This window comes from Hipposideros armiger, unplaced genomic scaffold (genome assembly GCF_001890085.2).
Source record: "Hipposideros armiger isolate ML-2016 unplaced genomic scaffold, ASM189008v1 scaffold_182, whole genome shotgun sequence".
NCBI lineage: Eukaryota > Metazoa > Chordata > Mammalia > Chiroptera > Hipposideridae > Hipposideros > Hipposideros armiger.
Genome location: NW_017731532.1, coordinates 970089 through 980524, shown reverse-complemented (window position 1 = coordinate 980524; position 10436 = coordinate 970089). Strand labels below are relative to the sequence as shown.

At 41.6% G+C, this 10436-nt stretch overlaps 1 pseudogene; it reads right to left on the bottom strand.

Moving 5' to 3' along the window:
- Positions 1-349: 349 nt before the first annotated feature.
- LOC109388140 (60S ribosomal protein L17 pseudogene) lies at positions 350-904 on the bottom strand (annotated as a pseudogene).
- Positions 905-10436: the final 9532 nt, after the last annotated feature.

Here is a 10436-nt window from a genome sequence, read left to right as displayed (position 1 = left end):
TTTAGTGGGAGGAATAGGGAAAAGCACCTCTATCTTCCAAGGAGTGAATGAATTCCGTTTTATTTGGGGTTTTCCACATATAGGCAGAATTGAGGAACAGAATATTTAGAAAGCTCTGAAAAGCTCTGAAAAGCAGAGAAAGCTACTTCCCTTTACAGTTTCCAGTCCTACACTCATGCCTTTCTTAATACCTAGATACATAGTTTCCTTGTATAATATTATATTTGCACATTTTTTTTTAGCTATTTCTTATAAGCTCAGTTCTACTGTGAAGTCTTTGGCAAAGACCACAACTTATACTTTTTTTTTTCCTGCTTTTACTTTTATTGGCATTTATTTGATGCTGAATTTACTCTTGGGCCATAAGTTTTTGTTTCTTCAGTTTCTTCTGGTAGATCTTTTTCTTCTGTGCAACCTCCTCATCTGGTTTAGGATCAATTTATTCTTTTTCAGTTAGGATCATGTCAGTGTGGCAGGGAGGGCTTGTATGTGGGTTAATCCACCCGTGAGCTCTGTAAGTTCCGTGCTGCATCTTGAGAGCTTTGTTCACCGGGGTGTGCTCAGTGACTAGAGCATCTACATCTAAACCCTTAAGTTCAGCATTGCTCTCTGCATTTTTAAGCATGTGCAGCAAAAATTCTGCACTATTTTTGGGCCACCGACCCTGCATCCAACCCCACTGTTTGGCCTGGGCACACCTCCCAGCTCCACCATTGTAATGACAGAATGGCACACATTGCTTTTGTAATGTGATATCCTTTAGATACTTGGTGGCTTTTCAGATATGCATACCCTTGATGGCCTGGGCAGTTTCACGAGTGTTCTTAAAATGAACACAAAGATTTGAACCTCTCGATTTACATGATTTTATGGGGTTCTCTGGGTCAAGCAAATAGCAAACCATTTTCAGAGGTCATCTCAGGTCGCTTACAGGAAGAGTATACTCTGTGGCTAACCACAAGGAAGGTGTCTAATAATTGTTAATTGAATACATAAAAAAAAAAAAANACACATGGTAGCCCATGGCAACCCACTGCAGCAGGGGCTGCAGCCCACGCCATTGCCGGCAACTCCAGGCAGCCCAGCTCCAGGTTGAGTTGTTGTTCAGCATCTTAGCTGTTAGAGGGCAGTGTCACTGGCCCTCATATGTGGGATCCGAACCGGGGTCCTCTGGCGTCACAAGCCAGCTCTTAACCAACATGCCACTCAGCCGGTCCCTAGAATATAATATTTCGAATCTGGGAATTTTGAAAGAGTGCCAATTAAAAAACAGGTGGGTTAAGGTTGGTGTGTTGGGGAAGGCTCACTCTGATTTTAGCAGTTGTGATAGTTAATTTTATGTCAATATGGCTGAACTATAGGGTGCCCAGATATTTGGTCAAATATTAGCCTGGATGTTTCTGTGAGGCAGTTTTGGTTGAGATTTACATTTAAATTTGTGGACTCTGAGTTAAGCAGTTGCCCTCCATAATGTGGGTGGGATTTGTCCAATCAGTTGAAAGCCTGGATAGAACAAAAGACTTATCTCTCCCAAGCAAGAAGGAATTCTGCCAGCATACAGCCTTCAACTGTAACATTACCTATCCCCTGGGTTTCCAGCCCACTGGCCCACCCTACAGACTTTGAACTTGCTAGCCTCCATAATCATGTGAGCAAATTCCTTAAACTAAATCTCTCTCTTATATATAGTGTATATCTTATTGGTTCTCTGGAGAAATCGACCAAAACAGCAGTAAAATGGGGGACAGATTAGGGCATGATGACCTGAGGGGTTGAGGCCTTAAAGTTCCTGTTAGGCAGGCAAGTTTCTGCCTATCTCAGTTGCTTCAGAGCCAGAGCAGAGGGTGTTCAGCTGGGGAGGGCATGCCTTGTGAGCAGGCCAGACTGTGAACCCTCTTCCCTTTCCATTCCACTCCCCACCTGCTATGCCACACTTGGAGCCTAATTAAGGTTCTTGCAGGTCCCCCGATCCTATTGGAAATTTCTTGAAGAAAAAAATCTCGTATGTATGTACATATATTGTATATATATATATATATATATTCCTATAGGAACATTTTAGTGAAAATGGGTTTTGTTAAAGTGTCAATTATTTTATATGATATGAGAATCTTCTAAGAGTGGTTGGGGAGTTGGTTGGGCTGTGAAAGGAGCATGAATATTCTGGTCAGAATGGCAGTGTGGGTAAATGCTGTGTTTGCCTTCTCTCATGACACATCAATTACAACTAAATTACAGAACAACCATCATTGAAAATCACCTGAAGTCTTGCTGAAATGAAGGCTATGCAGAAGAAGCCACCTCAAGACTGATAGGAGAGGCAGAGATGCCAAACAGTTTGATCCCACATGCGTATGTAACCATTAAAAATCAGGAGGGATATCTCGGCTGCAGAGGACCCCCTGGAAGAGCAAGGAGTCCCAGCACTACACCAGGCTCCCCAGCCCAGGGTTCCAGTGCCAGGGAGTGAAGTCCCTATAATTTCTGGTTGTGAAAACCAGAGGAGGTTGTGGCTGAGTGAGATGGAAGGTGGCTGGAGTCCTAGGTGCTCCTTTTAAATGGACCGCACACAGATTTACTTGCTGACGGACTCGCTCTGAGCTCCAGTGCTGGGGCAGCAGTGTGACAGGTGACAGAGACATATAGGGAGGAACTGAGTTGTCTGGCCTAAGGGTGAGGGCTAGAGGGGCAGCTTCCTCCCTGCAGAAGGAGCCAGTGAACGCTATTTTTTATTTGTTGAGCCCTTCCACTTCCTGGCATGCAGACACAGGAAGCCACAATATCTGAGTCTCTATCAACCTGGCTAACACCGTTGGCTCCACCCTGGTGATTCTGAGACCATGTCCCACCTAACTTTCAGGCTCACCTAAGCCATTTCCAGTGGCTTTTTTGTATAAACCACCTGCCTTGGCTCATGCTGCAGACTTACCTAAAGTCTGTCAAAGGTTCACAAAACCCAAATAAGCAGTATCTGGCTTCAGCGTGTCTCATACCTCTGGCTGAGCGGCCCTATGCCCAGCACTAGCAGCAGCTGGCCTGGGTTCGCAGCTTGGCCTCTCAAGACACCTTCAAGCACAACACAGGTGGCAGCCATATGTGGATTGCTTTGTGGCTCATTACAGGTGGTCCTGGGCAGGGCACAGGCTGGTCTGAAATTGGCCTGCAGTTGGTCTCCTCCCAGATGTCCCTAGGGTTGGTGTGCCCAGTGGCCAGCTTCAAACCAAGCAGGAGCAACACCCAGCTCCTCCAAGGACCACTCACCCAAAGAGCACACTGGGCAGGTGCCAAAGTCCTGCTAAAGCAAATCTTGTTCCATAGGGTCAGCCCCTCCACAACAGCTTCTTCACTTAGTCATAACCTATTAGCCCAAGAGTCAATCCCTCCCATTGACATGCAAACAGCAACCAAGTCGCAACAATAACAGAAGGAAACACAAAACCCACACAAAAGACACACCTGGAACACCCAACCAGGGAGACTGTACCACTCACTGGGTACCACAGCATGCTTACTATACAAGCCCACCCTACTAAGACTGAGAGGCACAGCAGCCCTACCTCATACATAGAAACAAACCCATGGAGGCAGCCAAAATGGGAAGACAAACAAACATGTCACAAATAAAGAACAGAACAAAGCTACAGAAAAAGGACTAAACAAAATGGAGACAAGAAATCTATCAGATGCAGGATTCAAAACACTGGTTATAAGGATGCTCAAGGAACTCAGGGAGAACTTCAACAAAGAGATAGAAAACATAAAAAAGAACCAGTCAGAAATAAAGACTACAATAACTGAAATGAAGACTACATTAGAGGAAATCAACAGTAGCAAACGATTGAATCAGCGATTTAGAAGATAAGGTAGCAGAAAACACCCAAACACAACAGCAAAAGGAAAAAAGAATCCAAAAAAATGAGGACTGTTTAAGGAGCCTCTGGGACAATATCAAGCATACTACCATTTGCATCATAGGGGTACCAGAAGGAGAAGAGAGAGAGAGAGAGAGAGAGAGAGGAAGGAATTGAAAACATATTTGAAGAAATAATGATGAAAAATTACCCTAACCTGGCAATGGAAATGGATTTTCAAGTCCAGGAAGCACAGAGAGTCCCAAACAAGATGAACCCAAAGAGGCCCACACCAAGACACATCATAATTAAAATGCCAGAAGTTAAAGACAAAGAAATAATCTTAAAAGCAGCAAGAGAAAAGCAGTTAGTTGTCTACAAGGGAGCTCCCATAAAACTGTCAACTGATTTCTCAACAGAAACTTTGCAGGCGAGAAGGGGTTGGCAGAAAATATTCAAAGTGATGAAAAGCAAGGACCGACAATAAAGATTACTCTACCCAGCAAAGCTATCATTTAGAATTGAAGGACAGATAAAGAGCTTCCCAGACAAGAAAAAGCTAAAGGAGTTCATCACCACCAAACCAGTATTACAAGGAATCTTAGAGCACCTTCTTTAAGATGAAAAGAAAAGATAAAAATATGAATAATAAAATGGAAATAACTATGTTATCTATCAACAATTACTTTAAATGTAAATGGATTAAATGCTCCAATTGAAAGACACAGGATGGCTGAATGAATAAGAAAACAAGACCCATGCATATGAAGAGACACACTTCAGATCAAAAGACACACAGACTGAAAGTAAAGGGATGGAAAAAGTTACTTCATGAAAATGGAAACGAAAAAAAAAAACACCTCACACACAAAAATCTGGGGTAGCAATACTATACCAGACAAAATAGATTTTAAAATAAAGGCTATAACGAGACAAAGAAGGATCCAGTAATCCCACTTCTGTGTATTTATCCAAAGAAACCCAAAACGCTACTTTGAGGGAACCTGTTCGTCCGTGTGTTCATTGAGGCATTATTTACAATAGCCAAGATCTGAGTGTCTGGGTGTCCAAGACACTTGAGCAACCTGCGTGTCCCTGAATGGATGAATGGATAAAGCAGAGGTGGCACATATATACAATGGAATATCACTCAACCATTGGAAAGAATGAAATCTTGCCATCTGTGACAACATGGATGGACCTAGAACACACTGTGCTAAGTGTAGTCAGACAGCGAAAGACAAATGTCATATAATCATATCACTTATAAGTGGTATCTAAAGAACAAAGTAAACAAACAAAACCAGAAACAAATAGATGGTTTTCAGATGGAAGAAGGTTTGGGGGTGAGTGAAAAAGGGGAAGGGATTAAGAATTACAAATTGTTACATAGTAGTCATGGGGATGTAAGGTATAGCATAAAGAATACAGACAACAATATAGTAATAAGTATGTATGGTGTCAGATGGGTACTAATTCTATCGGGGTGATAGATGGGAGGGGGTGGGGGCAGGGTGAAAAAGGTGAATGGGTTAAGAAATACAAATTGGATTTTAATAGTCAATGGGATATAAAGTAAAGCACAGGTAATATTGTCAATAATATGGTAATAACTATGTATAGTGCCAGGTGAGTACTAGACTAGTCAGGGGGATCACTTCTTAAATTATATGAATGTCTAACCACTATGCTGTACACCTGATGTAATATACAACTTAGGGAATACAGTCAATAATATTGTGATAGCGTGGTATGGTGTCAGATGGTTGGTGGACTTATCATGGTGATCACTCCTTTAGGTATATAAATGTTGAATAGCTATGGTGTACACCTGAAACTAATATAATATTGTATGGTAGCTATATTTTAATAAAAATTTGAAATAAACAAGAAAGGAGCATGAGGACAACCCTGTGCTCAATGAGAGGACTCACCAGGCTCTGAAAGAGGGAGCAGGGCAGGCAGGCATGGGGCTCAGGAATAGATGTTTCACCACCCCCAGTTTTGCTTAGGGTTGTGCCCAGTAAGTTTGAGTACAGTACTTTTTTTTTTTTTTAACCTGAATATGTTGGAGCTAGTTTCCTGGGGGATTCATCAGTTGAGGTATCTTAGATCCTTGGCCATGAGCCATAAAATGCACTTGACCTGAGTATGATATAAATACCTTCCAGTCCATTGATGTATTGATTTGTTTTCATTTAGCTGTCTCTATGTACTATACACATCCATATCCCAGCCTAAGTTCCCAGAGCACAAGGGCTGGCTTAGAGAAATTCTTTCAGTAATATAAGAGCCAAACGAGAGAAACACTTCATATTTATCAAGTACCTAAAATGTATCAGGCGTTTAAATATTAAACTTATCTGATCTTTAGCCTATTTAACAAACAAGGAAACTGAGTCTCAGATAGGTTACATATTTAGTGTGTAGTGTTATTTTAAAAAGCATTTCCTGCTGTTTTTTCCCTTCTTGGTCGATGAGGCTGACCAGCCTGAGGAAGGGCAGAGGAACACGCATAAGAGAAGGAGAAGGAAGTAAAAAGGGTGGGGGAGAATGGGTATAAAATCTCCCCAAATAGACCGTTTGAAACTGAAATATGTTGAGTGATATCGAATGTACAATTTCAACCTTTTTTCCTACTTCTGAGTAGGAATGGGAGCTAGAAACTAAGTTAGTATTTTTCAAACTTATTCGATCACTACCCACAATAAACAATGCATTTGACATTAGGACCAGTAAACACCTGAGTGTGTGTGTGTGTGTGTGTGTGTGTGTGTGTGTGTGTGTGTGTGGTGTGTACACACACACACACACATATCTGAAACAAGTTTCATGGAAAAATACTTAGTCCTTACCATATGCAAAGAACTCTATTATTTTCTATTCTATTTCTTTAAAAAAAATCATAGTCGATCCTATAAATTGACTTCATGACACATTAATGATTGTCAACCTTGGAAAAACAGCGTTATAGAAAAGTTATTTTTGACTCACCTAGTAACTTGTTTGAGGTCATGTAGTTTAAAGGGTGGAAGTGGGATTTGCTCCACATTTCATGTGCTGAGTGTGAATGAGCCCCAGGGAGGAAAAATCCCCCCGCCAGTCAGCGGCGCCCCAAGTACAACCAGCCCATCTCTCAGGCTTTCCTAGTTTATAGGGGATACACATAGTACTACAGGAATCCCATCTGCTTTCAGCTACAAAATGTTTCTTCCTGGACAAGTTATGAAACTACAGAGCTGCAGGCAAAATCTGAAGCACTTTAACTAGGAATTATCAAAGAGAATAAAAGAAAAGAACATTCTCCCCACTGTAAGGGAAACTTCCTACATAGGTGTACTTTCGTTCAGGAGAAACATATAACCTTTACCAATTTCCAGGAGGACAGGAGGTAAAAAAAGCTCTCTTCCCTCTGGACCACCTCATCCCACACCAGCCCGTTCCATCTCCATTAGGATTAGGATGATGGGGTACATTGAGCCAGGGACAAAAAAGGGTAATTCCCCCTTTCCTGACTTGTTTCTCCACCTTCCCATGCTCTACATCTTCTTGGCAACATTTTCCCCTCCTGGTTTGTCTTTTACATTTTCCCCCTTGTCAGTTTTATTTGGGGGTGGTCTATACTGTTGAAGAAAAATGAAAAACTAAAACCCCTCTCTCTCCCTGAGGCAGGTGATACTTTCCCTAAGTTGAAAGGCTGGTTGCCCAGGAATCTGATTTCCCCAGCATCTCCTTTGAGGGAGCTGAAGTCTTCATCTTCAGTACCCACACTCCTTTCCCTCTGGAGTGTTTCCGGGCTGTGGGAATCCCTTTGGGGATGGCCTAGGATAAACCTGGTCTGAAACTCTCCTACTTCCTGTTGTTTGTCTGGTCTGCTACCTCTCAGATTCCTGCTGGAACAGGGAAAAGGGTTGGCTGGACGAAATTGTTGATTCCTGACCTCCCAGCCCTGAGTGATCTGGCCGCTGCCTCTGTTACTTTCTCGCTCAGGCTTTGAGTTCCAATTGCTCCTGTCTTCTTTTTGGAACAAAATTATAATAGCTCTTGCCTGCCTCAGAGCCTTTACTTAAGCTATTCATCTTCCTGTAAAGCTCTTCCCTGGGTTCTTCACATAGTTCCTTGTCCTCCTTTAGGGCTCAACTTAAATATCACATTCTCATGGAGATTTTCCTCAGTAATAGCCTCTAAAATTGGTTTTTGGTTACTCTCTCTTGGCCCTTGGTTTCTTTCATGATACCAATCACAATTTGTTAATAGTGTTCTGCATTGTCTTTGTTTCTGCCTCCTCCACTGTAATGGAAACATCTAAAGGCATAATCAATCCTATGAAGTGGACAGTGTGACCCCCCCCCTCTTATACATTAAGAAATCTCACTTGTCTTGTGATTCAGGTACCGTTGGCAATCTTCAACAAAGTGAGTTCTTTGCCAGGCTTTTCTTTCTCCGCCACGGAAATTATTCACTCAATCATTTGTTCATTCACTCATCTAGTCAACAAATATTTACTGAGCACCTACTTAGTTATTTCCCCCCAGACAGTGTGCTGCAATGGTGAACAAAGTAGTTCTTGCTCACTTCGTTCTGTGTTGCAGCTGGCCAGAACGATTGTTCTCAAATGCATTTCTCTGCTAAAAATCTTCATGGCTTCCAAATGCTTTCTGGATGAAATCGGAGCTCTACAGTAGGGAGAGGCCTGCAGGCCCTCTGTGACCCGACCCCTCCTTGGGCCCCAATCACATCTGCTGAACTCTCCTGCCCTAGGCTATGCTGGGGAACTAACTACAGGAGTTCCCCTGGAGGAAAGGCAGGGAGCAACAGCGAACGTCCCTTGGGCTTGCTTTTCTTTTTCTTCCCTCTCTCTCTCTCTCTCTCTCTCTTTCTTTCTCTCTCTCTCTCTCTCTCTCTCTCTCTCTCTCTCTCTCTCACACACACACACACACACACACACACACACACACACACACACACACACAGCCTGGGACTATCACTTACAACAATGGTTTCTGGGCTGCTCATAGAAAAATCTCAGCAGGTGTATTCCTCTGCTGGTTGGTCAGACAGCCTTTTGCTCCTACCTGCTGGGTCACAGGCTTTTTCTAATTGAGATCTCAGTCCCAGTGCAGCAGGTCAGGGGGTGAGCCAGCCCTGTAACCCGAGGGCAGGCCTCTATAAAGAAACCCCACTTTGCCAGGTCACAGTGTGGCTGGTAGTGTCAACAGTGGCATGAACTTGGCTCGCTCCAAGGATACTAAATGTCTACCAAGTGCTAAAGAAGAGGAGATCAGGAGCTGCAACCCTAAGAGCTTTGTATCAAGAAGCTTTTCCTCTGGATGAGGCAGTCTTGAGTCCATGCCACATTAGAAGGGCCAGGGGGAAGGGACTTTAAGTCTTTGCAATTTGTAAATATTTATTCTTACTTTCAGTTTCACATCTCTTCTGGATTGGTGCTCTAGACCCTCATAAAATGTTCTCCTTTTCATTTTGTGCTACTTAGGGATTGCTTTTAATTTCTTTTCTTTTTTCCCCTTGGGGAAATGTCATGAACAAAGGACTAAGAGGGAAGGAATTTCTTCAGCTTTTCTGGAAACTTGTAGTGGCTTGTTTTCTAAATGCTTTATGCTTCAGTTTCTTCATCTATAAAATGGAGAATTAGCAAAATTACTGAACCTTTGTCTTTCACAAAATGTCTTATAGGATAGGTGCTGTGCAAGTAATATGCTATGGGATGATAGCCTTTTGTTAGTGTTTATAAACATAATTTGAATTTTCCATTAATTGGAATTAATCCTGTTTATAAGGAAAGACCTTTGCAATTAAATCACTGGTGTGTGACTTAGGGTGGCTGAAGCCTCATTTTGCTCTACTTGTAATAAAATGGGTTCCTACTCTATTTTAGGTAAATTCTTAATTTGCATCTTCCTTTGGCCAGTTTCAGTGAAGAAGTCTCACCTTTTATGTAGTCTTTCTAAACATTCTTATTTGTATTAGAAAACTTTATTTGATAATATGCCTCTTCTCATTATTGAAAATCACTTCACAGCTGAAGGTTAAGAGCAATGTTTATTCAACATAATGCTCCTATGTGCTTTAAGATTTTAAAATAAAAACAAGTAACCGTTTATTAAACCACTATTTTAGTAAAGCATATTTTATTTTATCCTAGATACATAATGTTTCTTCTCATTAAGAATTAAAATTATTTTGAACACTACTAGCCACAAATGGTAAGGAACTACAAAGCTATTCATATTCTTAGTTTTCTCATAAGTAAATATCTACCTGATTTAAACATTGACCTATGTTTTAATGCTATCCCCCCACTTAAAAGCCTTTTAAACCTTCTATAATCTTTTCTTGAAAAGTAAAGGATTTTTTTTAACATTCTTAGATATGCTTTGAATCTAAATCTCAGTACTTTCAGATAGTCACTGAAGACATATATATGATATTATGAAAGTTTGAGTATTAATTTGTCCCTTTCTAAGTGGTGCCAATAAAATGAGCAACCAAAGAGTGTGTGTCCTGACTTCCTGTGACCTATTATTAACTGAGAAGCTTTGAACTTGAACCCATTTGGCTTTGGAT